Here is a 22,098-nt window from a genome sequence, read left to right on the forward strand (position 1 = left end):
ACAGCAGTATTAGAAAACTCACGATTTTTTCCTGATCTAAATTTTCAGTTGTGCCCCAATGTCTTATCAGAAGGGCATATGAGCAAGGTTTGGAGGTAAGGTGCCCCAAATACCTGAGTTTGAATTTGCCAGGAGAGAATTATGGGTTATTTTCTGAACAGCTAACAGAGGCCCCTTTGCATGTGGAAAGGATCGAATCCTGAAGGAAAGTTAGCTCATTATTCCCTCAGCACACCTGTCTTTTCCCAGCTCACCTGTCTTCCCTCAGCTCACTTGTGTCTTCTCTCAGCTCACCTGTGTCTTTCCTCAGCACAACAGTCTTTCCTCAGCATATCTGAGTCTTTTCTCAGCTCACTTGTGTCTTCCCTCAGCACACCTGTGTCTTCTCTCAGCTCAACTGTGTCTTCCCTCAGCACAACTATGTCTTCCCTAAGCACATTTGTGTCTTTTCTCAGCTCACCTGTGTCTTCCCTCAGCCTATCGGTCTTCCCTCTGTCTTCCCTCAGCACACCTGTCTTCCCTCATCTCAACTGTGTTGTTCCCTGAGGCACACGTGTCTTCTCTCAGCTCACCTGTGTCTCCCCTCAGCATACCTATGTCTTTCTTTGGAGGGCATAAAGGGCATAAACTGGATGATACGTCAGAAACTGGAGTCTCTGATCCAATGCTAAGAGATCCTGAATAGGTTTCCTTCAAGAGTTGATGCTTAGAAGACGTAGTTGTTAAGAGAGAACCCAGCAGGACCCTTCTGAGGTCCTGAAACCCTGACACCCCTCGGCAAGAGGCCGGGAGCCATGAAGGCTAGAAGGAACAGCTGACAAGGTGCTTCCCTGAGAGCTGCTGCTAGGTGGACCCGCCGGCCTGGGAACATTTTTGAGAAAGGGCTAGGTCCCAGTTATTGGCTTAAGAGTTGTGGGAAGGGTATGAATTGTTGGGCTTTATTGTACTAGTCACCAAAGAAGAATAACTACCCCCTAAAATATTTGGAGGACTTGAGATGTAAACATTTGGGTATGAGATTGAGCAAATTATAGAGTTCTTTAGAATTTTGGCTTTCTAGATATAACATAAAAGAGGGTTTTTCACAAAAGATGCTTCTTTCTAATAAGGGCGACATATGCTTCCGTTTTCTTTTTCATTGAGTGAGAAAGCCCTGTAAGACATCATCTTTGTGTTGTGCTTAAGAGGCCCACATTGTGTGTGTGTGTGTGTGTGTGTGTGTGTGTGTGTGTGTGTGTTAGGTCCTCTTGGGAGTTCCTGAAGCTTCTCTAACACTGTCCTTTCCCAGAATCTGTTCACAGAGCCTGGAGTGAGGGTTTTCATGCTGCTAATCAAGAAACTCTCATAGACAGCCAGAATCAAACAGTTTTTCCACAGGCATAGCCAACAAAATAGCACACTGCTGGCAGGAGACAATCATTGCTCTAATATCTTTTAGGCTACCCAAAATGAAAACACTCAGTAAAACTGCCGTCCCAAGCAAAAAATGTCAACTTTTAGACCCAAACTATTTTACAGATCACCTGTTCCATCAGAGCCTGCATTAGGTAGGTAGCTCATGGCGATAAATGATTTAACTCTATTATTTTGTAATTTCCTATGCCTTTTTCTCTTTCTTATGTGAGTCATACTTGTTTGTCTGCTCCACAGATATACTCCTCTTTCCTCTCACCCCTTCAGCTATTCTTTATCTAGGCTGTTCCCTTTGTTAGCAGTCATCTGGGCCATTTTTTCTTTCCTGCTCTCGACTTCTCCATCAAGACATTCCCTCCTGTATACTTTCCCTTTAGTGTCTTGATACATGGTTTGCTTTCTTAGGAAGAATTTTAGATACACCAAAATTTTTTTCAAGACCTATTTATTTATGCTAGCAGTGAAATATGGTATTAAACTTATACAACTTTGCTTTATTTTAATGCAGCTACTGATTGCATAAAAAGTTATAGACATGTAGAATTCTAGTGCTGGGAGGGTACTTAATTTTACAGACGTATTTATTTATATTCATTGATCCATTCAATGGATTTATTTCACAAATTTTTCTGCTGTGCATATGCCATGTGAGAAAAGTGAGCTTTGATTTCTGCTCCTTTGGAGCTTCTAGTCTATTGAGAAAGCAGACAATATTCAAACAACCACAAAATAAATGAAAAGATACAACTGTAATCATGTAATAATGTATGAATATGTCTTATAAGGAGACTTGACATAGTAGGGGAAGTGAGAGCAAGCTTCTCTGAGTGAGTGAGGATTGAAATGTGGTCTGATGGGAGAATAGACAGTGACTGAAAGAGGCAGCGTGGCAGGCAGGAAATAGCATGTGCAAAGGCCATGTGGTGTAGGGGAGCATGACACATTCAAGAACTGTACGAAGGACTATACAAAAGTCAGAGGACATTATTGGATTTCCAAATAGCTGGACTAATTCACTGACATATTTTAGTTAGAGGGTTGATATGATCAGGTTCAAAAATAATGCTGATTAGGTGGGCACATGCTTAGGGGAGCAAGAGCAGATGGAGGTGGGCTGGTGATGAAATTCTCACAGTAGTCCCGATGAGAGTGACGTGGCTTGAATGGGGGTGGTGCTGGTGGTAGAGATGGATAGAGGTGAGCAGAAATGGAAGGTATACATTTAACAAATGATGGTAATAGATTGGATATAAAAGGAGAAGGCAATGTCAGGCATAGGTTTTAGATTTCTGGCTAGCTCAGGTGGATGAATGAGGACAAAGGAAGAGAATCAAGTTCATGGCGGAAGATCATGAGTAAGATTCTTGTTAGACTGAAGTACTTTGGGGTGGCCAAGGTAGGATGTCAGAAAGCCAATTGGGGTTACACATCTGGAACTCTTGAAAGGGTCTGGGATAGAGTTATTGATGGGTGGTGGTGGGGCAGACACAGTGGCTCATGCCTGTAGTACCAGCACTTTGGGAGGTGGAGGCAGGCAGATCACCTGAGGTCAGAAGTTTGAGACCAGCCTGACCAACGTGGTGAAACCTCCGTCTCTACTAAATATATACAAAAATTAGCTGGGTGAGGTGGCAGGTGCCTGTAATCCCAGCTACTCGGGAGGCTGAGGCAGGAGAATCGCTTGAACCTGGGTGGCAGAGGTTGCAGTGAGTCGAGATCACACCATTGCACTCCAGCCTGGGTGACAAGAGCGAAACTCCATCTAAAAAAATAAAAGAGGGTGGGAGGAACCAAAACTCCAAGAAATTCTTGCTCAAACCCACACAACATTAGGTGGTGAAGCCAATGTTAAGTTTAGGTATTTTTGCCTCTAGATCGAGCATACCTTTAATGCTACAAAGAGATAAAAACACAAGTAATAAGATGAGTCTATGCAACAGTAGAATTACTGAGACCCTTCCTCTGCCTCAGTAATTCTACTGTTGATAAAGCACAGAGCTAAAATACTAGAATAACATAGCGCATTTATATTTTCTTTTTCATTTTACTTGCATTACAAGATTTGAATTATGTCCTATTGTGTTCTTTATTTTAGAAGAGATAGAAGGAAATACGATAGGAAGAAAACTGATGGAAGATCAGTTATCATTAAGATTGTATTGGGGCTGTTAGAGAAAGCCATATTTGTATATATTATGATGAAAAAAGGGCAAATGTGCCCCTTCTTCAGTTTTATGTGTTTGCTCTAAATGAGAGCAGGGCATATAGAAGCAGTGAGCTGTTAAATACAGTAGCTTCAAAGTATTATAATTTTCTAGTGCATGTGCTCAGAACAGCAACTGTAAATGTTAATGATACTATTAATTCCCAAACTCTATTTTCAAATTTAAAATCCCCTATTCTTCTGCAAGGTTGAAACCTGTGTTTCTATTATGTGGCATAAAAATGTCCCAACTCTGATTTGTTTTGCAGGAGTAAGATGATTTAAATGATCTTCAATGTCCTTTCTTTCGTCTCAAGAATGCTCAAGGGTATTTTAATCCTAAAATTTCCATTTCAATTAAGTCTGAAGTTGTATATAGAAGATTGCTGACAAATTCTCTTTTCTGTCATCCTCTACCTTATTCCTCCATTGCACACCCCTTGCTCCAAAAGTCTATAGGAATAGCCAGGCAAAGTGATTTGTTATATTCTCATAGAGCATTTTCTTCTGTATTCCCATTGTTTGCTAGACTTTTCTTTGTCTACCAATTGTTGAAGTTAGTTTTAAATGAAAAAACCCTGATATCATTTCAATGTAATGTAATATACCAATACAGTATGTTTTGGGGGCCATAAGAAATGTCTTTAATCAGTACCCCAAAATATCTTCCTTTTGGACTCTAGCATAGTGCTCCAAAGTCTCATGTTAATTGCTAAGTCAAAGCATTGAAGTATGTGGCTAAGATGTGATCATCTTTCAGGTAGAACTCAGAGGGAGGAGAAGATGACTTAGGTGTTATAGGACATTGCACATGCTTATTGCAGTAATACAAGATGATGTATGAATGCTGTATTCTGGTTGGTGTTCTGTGTGCTGTTATTGTCGGGTCTAGGTGTTTTGTTTCATGGTGAAATAATCTGACATAGGACTAGAACTGGGAGATATTTCAGACTGTCATGTATATTTGTGTATTAATACATTGCACAGTGTATGAACTGCACAAAGATACTCAGCAGCCTGAAATGTGGACTTCTCTTCCACGTTAATGCTATTAGATGAGAGAGCATAGTAAAGTTGAGTGGTTACCTTGCTCTCTTATCTCATAATATTAGCATGAAAGGGATGACCTCCTCTTAGGGAGGACAGTAGGATGAACAGGTCATCCAATTCCTATTCCATTTTCATTTTCTACATCAAGAAGAGTGCTTTTCAAATTGGGAAAGTCAGAACAAACATTATAAATCTTAGATAAGATGAGATATAGTATCTAGTTTTGAAAATTGAGTTCAAGTTTACCGACCCAGGTAAAAAAGTATTTCTCAACATAATCTGAGAATATGTCAGTGCTTTTGGTGCAATCATTGAGAATAGGGAAAGTGTCAGCAAAATGAGGTTGAACAAGTCTTTTCCTAGTGGAAAATGGTAGATTTGGGTAACAATGTGAATGGGCGGCATGTGGGGAACAAGCTGGAGACTAGTTCATCTGCCAAAGTTAGGAGACTTTGCTCCAAAGATGGATGCTTTACTGTGTGTTCACTCCTGGCTTCATTCTTTCCCTTTACCTCCTTTTCTGTTGTAGAAGTGTTCCCTCAGGCTCTCTGGTCCTTTCAGTCTCCCACTACTCTTGCTAGGAGCACTCCTCTTTCCCCCCAAGCATGCTTGCTTATTTTTAAAGGAGTTTTCTGCATTTTATCCTGATGGCAAGTGTACATTACTGCTGTGGGTTACCCCTCATCCTTGGGGAAAGCAGAGAGGCCTGTGGGGATAGTTCCTGCAAGGTGGATGCCACTCTTTGTATTTGTTGAACTTGAGTCTAGAGTTTCCCAGGTCCTCTCAGGATGAACTGCAGATTCCTCTGCCATACCTTTCCTGAATCCTGTTTTCTGCCATTCTGATTCCAAGTGCTTTCGATTTCAAGAATTCCTCTGATTTCTGATTTGCTGATGGTCAACTTTCTTGCTTTTAGGGCTGGTTTGGGACATCCTTTTAAAATTATGTTTTCTGTCATTCCAAAAACTTGGATGTGGAGGAAGAATATTGAAAGATAACATTCAAAAAGATAAAGTCATGTATTGTTTACAAATATAAAATGAATATGTAACACAGATTTTCATTTCACTCATTGATTAATGAGGAAACCAAACCAGTTAAAATGGTTCAAAAGAGAACCTAAAGAATAGACACATACAAAGACAATTAGAAATGCTGAAATGAATTTGCTAATAGAGACACAATTGGGCAATATTCATGGGACTAAAAGAATGTCATGCTTGGGAATACCTTTTTCCATCGGACATATCAGTTGTATCTCCTTCCACTGGACACATTTCACTTGCATTTCTTTAGACAACAGTCATTTTTTCTGCTCTCAGTTTTTATAACTTACAAAGTTATAAAATAACTCAATGATAGTGAAAGATGGAGATAACTGGAAAATTTCAATAGACAGGACACCTAGTAATCTTTGTTTCAAAGCTTTTCACATTTTTTTCTGACACTTTATCCATGAAGTTAGCACTCCTTCTCTTTTCCATTCTCATCAAGATTTTGTTCCCCCATCTTCCTATGATATCAAATGTCCATTTCTAAGATTAACAATGATTCTTTTCAGATTGGCTTCTTTCACTTAGTAATATGTGTTTACGTTTCCTCCATGTCTTTTCATGGCCTAATAGCTCATTTATTTTTGTTGCTGAAGAATAGTTCATTTTCTGGATGTACCACAATTTATTTATCCATTTACTTACTGAAGAACATCTTGGTTGCTTCCAAGTTTTGGCCATTACAAATAAAGCTGCTATAAACATCTGTGTGCAGATTTTTGAGTGGAAATAAGTTTTCAAATCTTTTGTGTAAAAAACATGATGGCTGGATCATATGGTAACAGTATGTTTTGTTTTTAAGGTAACTGCCGAGCTATTTTTCTAAGTGGCTATACAATTTGGCATTCCTACCAGCGATGAATAAGCATTCCTGTTGCTCCACATTCTTGCCAGCATTTGGTGTTGTCAGAGTTTCAGATTTTGGCCCTTATAATGGGTATGTAGTGGTATCTTATTGTTGTTTTAATTTGAATTTTCCTGATGACATGATATAGACCATCTTCTCCTATGCTTATTTTCCATCTGTATATTGTCTTTGGTGAGGTGTCTATTGAGGTCTTTGGCTGGCTAGCTTGCGGTTTGACTATGAAATTCTCATGCAAATTTAGTAAATTTTCAAGCAGCTCTGTGTGCAAGTAGCCATAGCTAAAGTCTAGACATAACTTTGAGGTTGAAGACTAGTTTTTTACTTACTGGTCTCTGTACTTTGCCCTTCTCCTCCTTTCTCCTCATCTTCAATTTAATGCTGCCTCTCTGGACACTGTTTGGAACAATGGGCTTGGGTGGGAAGGCAAGACTCTTAGTCTGGTCTCTACCAGTAGGATTTTGTGTCCTTTATTTGACCTTCATATGGCATAGCATCAGTCATCTCTTGTTAAGGCAGTGGCTTTGAAGTCTGCTTATCATTGTTTCGGTTTGGGAGATAAAAGTAGTTGACTTTTCAGTCCTGCAGTGTTCCAAAATGTAGAGAGAAAGAACATCCATTACAGAGCTTCTAACTTTCCAACTCAGCTTGGAGACTGTTGATCTGCAAGCTGAGTTTGCCACCTTAATAGTCAAGAAACACCCAAATACAACACTGTCCTTTTCACTCTCCCCCAGTAGTCCTGCACTAAGTCAATGCCATTTATTTTAGGTTTGGTAGCATGCGGCTCACCACTTCCAGGTATCAAATTATGTATTAGTTAAGATTAGGTTCAGCTGAGAATAACAGAAAGAAACCAAATACCAGTGACTTAAGATAGAAAGTTCTTTTTCTCTAGAAGTCTGGGAGTTGGCACTTCAGGCTTGCTATTGTGGCTCTGTCCACAACGTTGTCAGGCGCCAACCCTCTTTCCTGCTCACGAATGCACTGTCTCTAGGGCATAGACTTTGTCCACATGAACTCCAGTCATCACATTCATATCCCAAAGAGTTGGATAGAAGAAGGTAAAAGGAAGAAAAGCGGCAAAGGGTACATGCCAGCTAAGATTCCTGCGTGCTACACAACATTCCCATTTGCATCTTACTAGCCAGCACTGAATCATATAGCTGTGCTAGCTCTAAGGAAGGCTGAGAAAAAGAGGAGAATGAATGAGTATTGAGAGGCACTTCTACCATGATGACCTATTTAATCAACAACAATTAGCTTGTATTCTTTCTATGGCAGCTCCTTTCTTATTGCAATATTAAGGTGACTTTTGAAATGTGAGTTAATCACATTGTAAGCTACAATGGAAGTTAAGACAACCAGGAATTCAGATTCCAAAGGTCAGGGCTTTTGATGTTAACATTAAAAAGTTCACTATTGGTTTTCTCATATCTTAGCAACTTTCCTTGGCAGGAGTCCTACTTGAAACAACCTACCACAAAATGATTTGCCCTAATCATGTTAGTTAATGTGAGAGCTAGGGCTGGGACTTGGTTCTTTTGGTGTCTAAACTACTTCCTTTCTACTGTATTATGATGTGAATATCATATTTATGTATAGAGACATAGACTTGAAGGACTGCATTTTCAAGCTGGTAGATAAATCATGAAACATTTTTCTGTAAGAAATTAATGGATATGCCACAGCAAAAGGAATAATGTGTTCAAATTTGAAAAAAATTGGTTGCACAAAGAAAACTAGGTTTCCTCACTGCAGGACTTCTCAAGGTCTTTAATATGCTAATGTGCATTGTGAATCTTTAAGACAGAGATTTATTTTGCCAACTTATTTTACCATTGAATGCTTTATTTCACCCCATGCCCTAGTAACATCTCCCAGAAGAGTTGTCATGAAATAAAATTTGGGAAATTCTCAAATATTTGAGGAACAACTACCTCATAGTGTGAAACCACTTTTGTAAAAATTGTGACAGAAAATTACAACGGTGAAAGAGATCTGACCTAACTGACTCCATCTTGTTTCTAACCTCCAAGCTGTTTTTGTTCATTCCTGGGCATAGGCCAAACTAACTTTGGGAACTTAGTTTATAGTTTAACTTTGAAACAAAGATGATAGCCCTTTCCTGAAATAAACCCCCTTCTTGGTCAGGTGCAGTAGCTCACACCTGTAATCCTAGCACTTTGGGAGCCTGAAGCAGGAGGATCGCCTGAATTCAGGAGTTTGAGACCAGCCTGGGCAACATGGTGAAACCCCATCTCTACTAAAATACAAAAAATTAGCCAGGTGTGGTGGTGAGCACTTGTAATCCCGGCTACTCGGGGGGCTGAGGCAGGATAATTGCTTGACCCTGGGAAGCGGAGGTTGCAGTGAGCCGGGATGCGCCACTGCACTCTAGCCTGGGTGACAGAGTGAGACTGTCTCCAAAAAACAAAAACAAAAACAAAAACAGAAACAAAACAAAACAAAAAGCCTTCTTGCTTATGGTTTAGGACTTATGCAGCTGGAGGCTGCAAGATCCTGAACCTCCCCAAATTGCTCCTGGGGATAGCATCACTGTTGTAAAACCTAAGATCAATGCTTGAGATATTTTGCACACCCTGCATTCTGATGCACCAGTGGACACCGCAAAGCCCAGTAATCTGGTTCAACCAGTTCTGTGATGCCACCCAAGAATAGAAGATAGCAAGAGAAACCCACTACAACCACCTATGATTTCATCTCTGACCTGACCAATCAGCACTCCCCACTCCGTGACCCCCTACCCACCAAATTACCCTTAAACACCCTGATCCCGGGATACTCAGGGAGATTGATTTGAGTAATAATGAAACTCTGGTCTCCCATATAGCCAGCTCTGCATGAGTTAAACTCTTTATCACAATTCCCCTGTCTTGATAAATTGGCTCTGTCTAGGCAGCGGGCAAGCAGAACCTGTTGGCAGTTACAAATGCTGGATGTTTTGGAGCCGGGAAAGAATAAAATAGCACTTTATTCCAATAACATACACTCTGGAGAAAGAAACCATGAATATGTACATGAAAAACAATTAAGTTATGTAAATGTATGTAAGATTTAACAATTATCTAATTAATACCTACTATTTGACACTCATTGTTCTAGGTTGTAGGGATGAAACTGAACGACACAAATGAGATCCCGCTCCCTGTATAGTTTATTTCAAATGAATAATATAGCGATCCAAGACAATCCTCAATTTTGGCCAATAGTTAGTTGTCAAATGAGTGGTATCCTTTTAAATCTGTGTATACATCTTAGAGGCTACACAATTTTTATATGATTTGTGAGTTTACTTTATATGCTTACCAAGCGATGTCTGCAGACTGAATAAATAAATGACAGTATAACTTTTATGTTGGAATCGGCTTAATGTTTTGATACTCAAGAGATATTACTTAGATATTAAAAGACATTATTATAGATAGAAGCAACTGTAGATTCATTAAAGGGGAGATCTTTTTTAATAATGGTACTTTGTTTGAGGGTTAGAACTAGCAGTTATTTTTGCCACAAGGTTGTGTGGGAAAACAAATGAAACTGCCTCCTTCCTCTTAGCCCCCATCCATGAAAAGGATCCTGGAATACCAGGCTAAGGCTAGTGAAGCAAGGCATAGTTGAGTCTCTGAGTCTTCAATTGACTATGCAGGAGAGTTATTTGAAGTAAAAGGACATTGTAAGTGTGAAACCAGATTCAAGAGTGTGTCAATGTGAAAAATTCAAATCTGCTGCCAAGTCCATGGGGTAAGAGAGGGACAAGAAGATGGAGTCACAGCCTCAATGGACATCCTTGTAAATGCAGGGGACAAGAATCAAGCTGGGTGTGTGATGGGAGGATACATGACTTTTTCTAAAAGTGTGATTGATATGCTCAAAGCTCCTGTATGTTAAATTCTTGCTTTGGTTTTACCTGCGTAAAGGCACACTTTTGATAAGACAGATAGGGCCTTGATAGCCATTCCCTTCACACACACACACACACACACACACACACACACACACACACACTCACTCACCCTGTGGAGAGGTAGCATGGCTAGGAAGACCCACGAGACCTAGACCAAGTGTCTGTTAAACACTACTTGGCAGTGACATGCTTATTTGATAAATCACTTCGCTGTTCTAGATCTCTGTATTCTTGTCAATAAAACGATCCCTTCCAGAACCTACATCCTCTCAGGCTTAGACTTCAAACTGGACCTTGAAGGAAAAATACAATTTAGATGATTAGGGAGGAGAGCATTCCATTTAGACAGAAACAGCAAAGCTTAAAGGCAGGTAAATGTTGGGCATTTTTAGTGGGCCCTATTAGTTGAAATGCAAACCTTGCTTAGGAGGCAAAGCAGCAAATGCAAAAGGCAGTGTCTGCAAGTGTTAGATGTTACATCACTGAAGTCATACTTTATCCTGTGTCTAATTAAAGAAGCTCTAGTGGGTTTTGACCAGAGCCATAGCAAGGTGAACGTGGAGTTTCAGGAAGATATGTTGAGTGGTTATTTGTACCTGTTAAGTTGTCTAGCCCAGAGATAAAGTCCCATTGGTCAGGTCAGGACAAACAGGAGGAGAAGCATCACTATGGGAAAGCACTTTAGGGAGGGCTTATATGGCAAAATCATAACTCAGAAGACAGATTTCAGCATTCTAGGTCAAACCTTGACTTCAAGGTCTCTTCTTGATTGTACTACTAACCTCCTTTTTTTGGATGCAACTGATGATTTTATTTTTATTTTTTGTTTAGTACTGCCTTCTGCTTTCTCGAAGAGGACATGTACTCCCCAGAGAGCAAGAATGTGGCCTTATGTCGTCTGCAGGCATAGTACACCCTCAGCTATAAATGTCTATGTGGAAATCAATTATTTCAGATGGGAAAAGAATGAATTTCATGCTTTCTTGGTGCAGCAGGCCACATAGATCTCTTTTCCTCTCTGTTGCAGGTCTAATAGAGGCTTTATCATGATTGGCCCCGCATCTCACTTCTTTATAAGCAGTTGCAAAATAATATGAGAAAGAAAGAAAATGGGCTTGAGTCAGACTTTCTTCACCTAAAAAACAAAGCAATGGGTGTTATGCCTTGGACGTCTACCATGATGCTTCTGATTAAGACTCACAGATGGGCTGACTGGAAGAAATTCAAGGGTGATGCAAAATGTTGGCATTTTAATGAAGAAGTTGGCAGTGATGATGTGACAAGCATTCTGATACTGTTATTATACAGGTTTGCTCGGTACTTAATACCAATATCAACTGGGGTGATACCTGCAGACCAGGCATTACTGTAACTAATAGTGGGATCAGAACATAGTTGGCTGGTTACTCTCCAACTTCCATCTCATACCTACTCCATTTAGACCTTGTCATTGACTGAAGAAATACTTGGCAATAGCTCTGTTGGATAGAGTTTGGTTCTGTGTCATGTTAGCTTTGCTTTGGGAGGCTGATATATAAATGATATCCCTCAATTTTCTTAGTTCTTAGAAGACAGTGAATCATGAGTGCTCTGCCATCAAGCAATAATGTCTAGTGAGAAAGTGATATGTGTCTAGATATAGGATAAATGCTAAGAAGGATTCACAAGTATTCGGGAGCACTTGTTCTCAACGAAGGATTACAGTGTCAGGACTAAGGCACAGACTGATAGCAGAGTATATTGTTCAGTATATAGCCAAGTGGCAATGTATGATAGCAGCTCAAAGAAGGAAAATTGTTAGTAGGACGAGAGATCTGAGGTTTGTGAAAGAGGTAAAATGTAAAGATAGATAGAATTCAACCATATCATCAGTTTTCTTTTATACACTTTGAATCAGTGAATCTTCATTTCTTGTGATGACACATTCCCTGTGGCTAGAGAGGGCCACGAAGATCCTCTTAGGTTAGGACTGATGACATTCAGCTCAATTTTGAGGCCAAAATTCTGCTATAATATTCAGGATATTTGAAATCAGAAAGGTCAGGACATAGATCAATTGATAGTCCCCCAAGACTGTCGACTGACACCTGCAGTCCAGCGATTGGCATGAGGGTACTTGAATAATAATAATAATAATAATAATAATAATAATGCCCTGGATACTCCTAAATTACTTTTATGAGAAGATTGAAGAGTGTGTATTGACATTGCACAAAAAGTATCACAATTCAGGACAACTGTAGCATCCACTTAGTAGCAAAAGCAATGCTCCCACTGTACCTCCAATGCCACAGTGCTCAAGTGTGTCTCAGAACTACAGTGAAGCTACCACACAGACAGCAGGCTCTGGGTGTGGAGGGAGGCACAGAGAGAGAGAGAGAGAACTGAAGCATTTTGCAGTCTCCCAGGGTCAGTATAGGAGCCTACAAATGATGCTTGGTGGTAACAGGGACTCTGAAATAAGATCGTTTAGGGAAAGAGCAATGATGGAGAGCCACACAGAGGTTGAATGAAGACTACCACATCTGTTCTCTTAGTGTGAAGTAAGTCAGCCAGAGCATTCCTTTTGTCTTCATAAAGTTTTGCAGTTAAAGATGCCCTCTCTTGGTATTATTATATACAAATACATGGGCAGTTTGATAGCAGGCAAAACCCTGATCCCCAGTGAAGGCGAAAACCAAATGATCAGCATCTCCAAACAGAATTACATTCTGTTTGGATGTGTTACATATTTCATATCTCTAGCTTGGAAAATATAATTCCCAAACTCTTGCCTGGCTTATGATATAAAATTTTGAAACAAGAGGCAATACAAGATTTTAAAAGTTTATTATAGTAATTTCAGAAAGAAAATACATGAAGGGAGATTTCGTGATTTATTTAATAAAACAGTAGAATTGATGAAAATATCTCTAAAATAATAGAGTTTCTAGGAAGTGTATCCCCAAAGCTAGGAAGCAGCAGACCAAATGTTTTATGACATTGAGTTACCAGTGAGTACCAGTAAAAGACTATGGACTGATTTGCAATGCCGCCATCATTTTCAGAAATCCCGTTGGTTGATAATGGAAATGGCTAATGTGATCCTGAACATCCTGGATAATGAATACCACATGAGGGATGGGGGAAATATTGCAAAGAAAGCTGTTAGAACAAAAGAAATTAAGCAGTATTGTGTTCCCTTGACTGAGATTATTGTGCCTGGAGGAAAAAAAAATCATCCCAGACTGAAAGAATGCCATAATTGTAACAGACACTGATTTGTTTTGGTTTTTTAAAGTTGATTTTTTTCTACACTACGGTAGACTTTAATTAGGTTTACTTAGGCTCTCAAGTAAAACAAACAAACAAAAAAGGCAACACATTCTACCTTTGATTATTCTCACCAAGTACTCTATATTATTTCATAATTGTCAGCATTAACATCGTGTCGTACTAAATGGGGCTAATATTTTGTTGAATGAATTCTTGTACATGAGGCTCTTGGTTTGGCCACATCCATACTTTACTTGTCTTGAGACAGAGGTGGCAAATGGGTTTCATTTCTTGTGTCAGCATCAACTGATGGAAGTTGGTTGGCTGGAGTAGTTCCTCTACTCAACTTCTTTGGAACTTGAATCCTAAGCTCTATCTTCGTAATAATATGTATCATACTCTATAATAATATATATTATGAGAACTGAAAAAAGACTTTTTAATAAAATTGGCTCTATGTTTTCAATGCACTTCCTTTTTTCTTTTTTTCCTAATGAAAGATAACATGTTTAAAAAGAGAACAGTAAAATCATTCATGTACTTAAAAACAGACATCTCATGGACAAGATCAGAACCACAAGCACGGATGATGATGGGTCTAAAGTCACAGAACAACTGGCATTGAGAATTGCAAGTATGTTTGGACGACCTGAAGTTTGGTTTCTTAAGGCTGATGGTATTAAAAGTACTTCCATTCTAGAAGTTTAGAGAAGAGCCAAGATGACCAACTAGAAACAGCCAGGAAAAGCATCTCCCACCAAGAGACCAGACCATCAAGAAGACCAGCACACTCAGTGCAGATCTTTGGAAGGAAGGCTTTGAGAGTAGATGGAGGGGGGACACAGACCGTGGGCTGAAGAGGGAGGAAGCTGGGAACCCTACATGAAGGTGTGAAGTACCAGGACTTGTTCCTGGCCTTCAGTAGCTCCTGGGGAAGGGTTAAGTAGGTGAGGAGTGGCCCACATTCACCATCTCCAGAATGCTAGCTATAGGAGACTCCAATCATCCCCATGGGCATTGAACTGACAGGGACAGCTGCTTGGAGAGGTGGCAGGGACTCCAGACTGTGCAGAGTCCAGAGGGCTTGGCCCAGGAATGGCTGCAGTGGAGCACGGCCAGGGACGCCTAAGGCATACCACACTCCTCTAAGTGGCTTTGGCCTTTGTTAACTGTTGAACCTAGACAGAGCAGGGCAGTCTTACCCATGGGATGGAGCCAGTTTAATCTGAGTGCGTTCCTCTCTGCCGGCCTGGTCGGGGTCCCTGTCTGGCCCCACCTGCTGGCAGCACAGCCTCAGATGCCCAACTAGGGTGCATTCTGACAGCCGCTGCCATAGCTCCTTCACTGGCAGACTCCACTTAACAATTAGAGAGCTTTGGCAGAGGGGCCTCCATTTATGCGAACCCACCCGCAGCCTTCCCACACTATTGCCAGCCCACACTCACCTACATCCTCCCCCCACTGTTTTACTGATGCGTGCATGCACATGAACCTCACTGCTCAGTGTCCACTGATGGACACATGTGCACCTTGCCACCACTGCTCCACCCCTACTGTCACCACCAGCATGCATGCCCATGCACTGCCCCTGCTATCCCACCAACACTGGCACGCCTGTGTGCACTGACCCTGCCACACCCTCTCCCCACTGCTGCTGGCTTGTGCATAGGAGTGTGGACCCCACTGCCACTGCCTCCAGTGAAGTGCTTTCACCAGTACCTCCCATTGTAGTGCTGTTGCCAGCAGACTGGGGACACCTCTGCTCCTATAGCACAGCAGGTGGTTAATCTCAAAAAGCCAGAGAACAAAATCATGGGCCTAGTACCAGACCCCCAGGATTAGAGTAGACAGCCCAAGAGTGCTGAGCTGAGCCTTGGCCCCCTGAAATCATCCAGAAGTGAAGCCAGTTGAACCCAACAGATACTGCAGTCAAACCCTCAAGGACATCAAATAATATAAAATCAGAAAACCCCATCCAAAGGACAGCAACTTCAAAGATTAAAGGAACATCAGTCCACACAGATGAGAAAGACTCAGTGCAAGAACTCTGGCATCTCAAGAAGCCTGAGTGTGGTGGTACTCCTCATGGCCTGGGATGGTGGTGGCTATGGTGTGAGGCTCCTTTGCCTCTGGGAACTGGAAGGAAGGGTAGGAGGGACTGCGTCTTGTGGTCTGACTGCCAGCTCAGCCACAGTACAATAGAACACGGTAGACTTCTAAGGTTTTTGAGTCTAGTCCTTGAGTCCCAGATGGCATCTCTGGACCCACCAGGGGTTTGCAGGGCCTTGCCACCCTGAAGGGAAGGACAAAGGCCTGGCTGCCTTTCCTACCAGCTGACTGTAAAGCCCCAGGGCCTGGAATAAACATAGGCAGTAGCCAGAGAGTGGTTACAGCAGGCCTTGGGAGAGACCCAGTTCTGTGCTGGATTCAGGTCTGACCCAGCACAGTCATAGTGGTGGTGGCCACAGAGGTGCTTGTGTCACTCCACCCCCAGTTTTAGATGGCTCAGAAGAAAGAGAGACACTCTGTTTATTTGGGATAAAATAAAGGACGAGTACAAGAGTCTCTGCCTAGTAACCCAGAGAATATTCCCGAATCTTGTCCAAGACCATCAAGGCAGTACTTCTGTAAGTCTGTGAGAACCATAGTGTTACTGGGCTTGGGATGTCCCCTAAAGCAGAGAGAGCTTAGATCACAACACCCAAGTCCTTTCAAATATCTGGAAAGCATTCCCAAGAAGAACAGTTACAAATAAGCCCAGACAGTGAGGACTACATCTAACTCCTCAATGCCCAGACAATGAAGAACAACTACTAGCATAAACACAATCCAGGAAAACATGACCTCACCAAATGAACTAAATAAGGCACCAGGACCAATCCTGAAGAAATAAAGATATGTGACCTTTCAGACCGAGAATTGAAAATAGCTGTGTTAGGAAACTCAAAGAAATTCAAGATAACACAGAAAAAGAATCCCGAATTCTATCAAATAAATTTAATAAAGTGTTAAAGAATCCAGCAGAAGTTCTGGACTGAAAAATGCGATGGCATACTAAAGAATGCATCAGAATTCTTTTTTTTTTAAAAAAAATTATTATTATACTTTAAGTTCTAGGGTACATGTGCACAATGTGCAGGTTTGTTACATATGTATACATGTGCCATGTTGGTGTGCTGAACCCATTAACTTGTCGTTTACATTAGATATATCTCCTAATGCTATCCCTCCCCGCTCCACGCTCCCCACAATAGGCCCCGGTGTGTGATGTTCCCCGCCCTGTGTCCAAGTGATCTCATTGTTCAATTCCCACCTATGAGTGAGAACATGCGGTGTTTGGTTTTCTGTTCTTGTGATAGTTTGCTGAGAATGATGGTTTCCAGCTGCATCCATGTCCCTGCAAAGGACACGAACTCATCCTTTTTTATGGCTGCATAGTATTCTGTGGTGTATATGTGCCACATTTTCTTAATCCAGTCTGTCACTGATGGACATTTGGGTTGATTCCAAGTCTTTGCTATTGTGAATAGTGCCGCAATAAACATACGTGTGCATGTGTCTTTATAGCAGCATGATTTCTAATCCTTTGGGTATATACCCAGTAATGGGATGGCTGGGTCAAATGGTATTTCTAGTTCTAGATCCTTGAGGAATCGCCACACTGTTTTCCACAATGGTTGAACTAGTTTACAGTCCCACCAACAGTGTAAAAGTGTTCCTATTTCTCCGCATCCTCTCCAGCACCTGTTGTTTCCTGATTTTTTTAATAACTGCCATTCTAACTGGTGTGAGATGGTATCTCATTGTGGTTTTGATTTGCATTTCTCTGATGGCCAGTGATGATGAGCATTTTTTCATGTGTCTGTTGGCTGTATGAATGTCTTCTTTTGAGAAGTGTCTGTTCATATCCTTTGCCCACTTTTTGATGGGGTTGTTTGTTTTTTTCTTGTAAATTTGTTTGAGTTCTTTGTAGGTTCTGGATATTAGCCCTTTGTCAGATGAGTAGATTGCAAAAATTTTCTCCCATTCTGTAGGTTGCCTGTTCACTCTGATTGTAGTTTCATTTGCTGTGCAGAAGCTCTTTAGTTTAATTAGTTCCCATTTGTCAATTTTGGCTTTTGTTGCCGTTGCTTTTGGTGTTTCAGACATGAAGTCCTTTCCCATGCCTATGTCCTGAATGGTATTACCTAGGTTTTCTTCTAGGGTTTTTATGGCTTTAGGTCTAACATTTAAGTCTCTAATCCATCTTGAATTAATTTTCATATAAGGAGTAAGGAAAGGATCCAGTTTCAGCTTTCTACTTATGGCTAGCCAATTTTCCCAGCACCATTTATTAAATAGGGAATCCTTTTGCCAGCTCTTGTTTTTGTCAGGTTGTCAAAGATCAAATGGCTGTAGATGTGTGGTATTATTTCTGAGGGCTCTGTTCTGTTCCATTGGTCTATATCTCTGTTTTGGTACAAGTACCATGCTGTTTTGGTTACTGTAGCCTTGTAGTATAGTTTGAAGTCAGGTAGCATGATGCTAGCGTGATGCCTCTAGCTTTGTTCTTTTGGCTTAGGATTGTCTTGGCAATGCGGGGTCTTTTTTGGTTCCATATGAACTTTAAAACAGTTTTTTCTAATTCTGTGAAGAAAGTCATTGGTAGCTTAATGGGGATGGCATTGAATCTATAAATTACCTTGGACAGTATGGCCATTTTCACGATATTGATTCTTCTTATCCATGAGCATGGTATGTTCTTCCATTTGTTTGTGTCCTCTTTTATTTCACTGAGCAGTGGTTTGTAGTTCTCCTTGAAGAGGTCCTTTACATCCCTTGTCAGTTGGATTCCTAGGTATATTATTCTCTTTGAAGCTATTGTGAATGGGAGTTCATTCATGATTTGGCTCTCTGTTTGTCTGTTACTGGTGTATAAGAATGCTTCTGATTTTTGCACATTGATATTGTATCCTGAGACTTTGCTGAAGTTGCTTATCAGCTTAAGGAGATTTTGGGCTGAGACGATGAGGTTTTCTAAATATACAATCATGTCATCTGCAAACAGGGACAATTTGACTTCTTCTTTTCCTAACTGAATACCCTTGATTTCTTTCTCTTGCCTGATTGCCCTAGCCAGAACTTCCAACACTATGTTGAATAGGAGTGGTGAGAGAGGGCATCCCTGTCTTGTGCCAGTTTTCAAAGGGAATGCTTCCAGTTTTTGCCCATTCAGTATGATATTGGCTGTGGGTTTGTCATAAATAGCTCTTATTATTTTGAGATATGTTCCATCAATATCGAATTTATTGAGAGTTTTTAGCATGAAGGCTGTTGAATTTTGTCAAAGGCCTTTTCTGCATCTATTGAGATAATCATGTGGTTTTTGTCTTTGGTTCTGTTTATATGCTGGATTACGTTTATTGATTTGCGTATGTTGAGCCAGCCTTGCCTCCCAGGGATGAAGCCCGCTTGATCATGGTGGATAAGATTTTTGATGTGCTGCTGGATTCGGTTTGCCAGTATTTTATTGAGGATTTTTGCATCGATGTTCATCAGGGATATTGGTCTAAAATTCTCTTTTTTTGTTGTGTCTCTGCCCGGCTTTGGTATCAGGATGATGTTGGCCTCATAAAATGAGTTAGGGAGTTTTTCTCTAGACTTCTCTTCTTGCTTCATTTCATTCATTTGATCTTCAATCATTGATACTCTTTCTTCCAGTTGATCGAGTCAGTTACTGAAGCTTGTGCGTTTGTCACGTAATTCTCGTGACATGGTTTTTATCTCTATCAGTTCGTTTATGGCCTTCTCTGCATTGATTATTCTAGTTATCCATTCTTCCATTATTTTTTCAAGATTTTTAGTTTCTTTGCACTGGGTACGTAGTTCCTCCTTTAGCTCTGAGAAGTTTGATCGACTGAAGCCTTCTTCTCTCAACTCGTCAAAGTCATTCTCCATCCAATCTTTTTCTATTGATTGGAATAGTTTCAGAAGGAATGGTACCAACTCCTCCTTGTACCTCTGGTAGAATTTGGCTGTGAATCCATCTGGTCCTGGACTTTTTTTGGTTGATAGGCTAGTAATTATTGCCTCAATTTCAGAGCCTGCTATTGGTCTATTCAGAGATTCAACTTCTTCCTGGTTTAGTCTTGGGGGAGTGTAAGTGTCCAGGAAATTATCCATTTCTTCTAGGTTTTCTAGTTTATTTGTTTAGGGGTGTTTATAATATTCTCTGATGGTAGTTTGTATTTCTGTGGGGTCGGTGGTGATATCCCCTTTATCATTTTTTATTGCATCTATTTGATTCTTCTCTCTTTTCTTCTTTATTAGTCTTGCTGGCGGTCTATCAATTTTGTTGATCTTTTCAAAATACCAGCTCCTGGATTCATTGAGTTTTTGGAGGTTTTTTTGTGTCTCTATCTCCTTCAGTTCTGTTCTGATCTTAGTTATTTCTTGCCTTCTGCTAGCTTTTGAATGTGTTTGCTCTTGCTTCTCTAGTTCTTTTAATTGTGATGTTAGGGTATCAATTTTAGATCATTCCAGCTTTCTCTTGTGGGCATTTAGTGCTATAAATTTCCTTCTGACACTGCTTTAAATGTGTCCCAGAGATTCTGGTATGTTGTATCTTTGTTCTCATTGGTTTCAAAGAGCATCTTTATTTCTGCCTTCATTTCGTTATACCAGTAGTCATTCAGGAGCAGGTTGTTCAGTTTCCATGTAGTTGAGCGGTTGTGATTGAGTTTCTTAGTCCTGAGTTCTAGTTTGATTGCACTGTGGTCTTAGAGACAGTTTGTTATAATTTCTGTTGTTTCACATTTGCTAAGGAGTTCTTTACTTCCAACTATGTGGTCAATTTTGGAATAAGTGCGATGTGGTGGTGAGAAGAATGTATATTCTGTTGACTTGGGGTGGAGAGTTCTGTAGATGTCTATTAGGTCCACTTGGTGCAGAGATGAGTTCAATTCCTGGATATCCTTGTTAATTTTCTGTCTTGTTGATCTGCCTAATGTTGACAGTGGGGTTTAAAGTCTCCCATTATTATTGTATGGGAGTCTAAGTCTCTTTGTGGGTATCTAAGGACTTGCTTTGTGAATCTGGGTGCTCCTGTATTGGGTGCATATATATTTAGGATAGTTAGCTCTTCCTGTTGAATTGATCCCTTTACCATTATGTGATGGCCTACTTTGTCTCTTTTGATCTTTGATGGTTTAAAGTCTGTTTTATCAGAGACTAGGATTGCAACCCCTGCTCTTTTTTGTTTTCCATTTGCTTGGTAGATCTTCCTCCATCCCTTTATTTTGAGCCTATGTGTGTCTCTGCATGTGAGATGGGTCTCCTGAATACAGCAAACTGATGGGTCTTAACTCTTTATCCAATTTGCCAGTCTGTGTCTTTTAATTGGACCATTTAGTCCATTTACATTTAAGGTTAATAGTGTTATGTGTGAACTTGATCCTGTCATTATGATATTAGCTGGTTATTTTGCTTGTTAGTTGATGCAGTTTCTTCCTAGCATCGATGGTCTTTACATTTTGGCATGTTTTTGCAATGGCTGGTACCGGTTATTCCTTTCCATGTTTAGTCCTTCCTTCAGGATCTCTTGTAGGGCAGGCCTGGTGGTGACAAAATCTCTAAGCATTTGCTTATCTGTAAAGGATTTTATTTCTCCTTCACTTATGAAACTTAGTTTGGCTGGATATGAAATTCTGGGTTGAAAATTCTTTTCTTTAAGAATGTTGAATATTGGCCCCTACTCTCTTCTGGCTTGGAGACTTTCTGCTGAGAGGTCTGCTGTTAGTCTGATGGGCTTCCTTTTGTGGGTGACCCAACCTTTCTCACTGGCTGCCCTTAACATTTTTTCCTTCATTTCAACTTTGGTGAATCTGACAATTACGTGTCTTGGAGTTGCTCTTCTCGAGGAGTATCTTTGTGGCATTCTCTATTTCCTGAATTTGAATGTTGGCCTGCCTTACTAGTTGCGGAAGTTCTCCTGGATGATATCCTGCAGAGTGTTTTCCAACTTGGTTCCATTTTCCCCCTCACTTTCAGGCACATCAATCAGATGTAGATTTGGTCTTTCCACATAATCCCATACTTCTTGAAGGCTTTGTTCATTTCTTTTTCCTCTTTTTTCTCTAGACTTCTCTTCTTGCTTCATTTCATTCATTTGATCTTCAATCATTGATACTCTTTCTTCCAGTTGATCGAGTCAGTTACTGAAGCTTGTGCATTTGTCACGTAATTCTTGTGACATGGTTTTTATCTCTATCAGTTCTTTTAAGGTCTTCTCTGCATTGATTATTCTAGTTATCCATTCTTCCATTATTTTTTCAAGATTTTTAGTTTCTTTGTG

The sequence above is a fragment of the Papio anubis genome, chromosome 14 (assembly GCF_008728515.1).
Source record: "Papio anubis isolate 15944 chromosome 14, Panubis1.0, whole genome shotgun sequence".
Taxonomy (NCBI): Eukaryota; Metazoa; Chordata; class Mammalia; order Primates; family Cercopithecidae; genus Papio; species Papio anubis.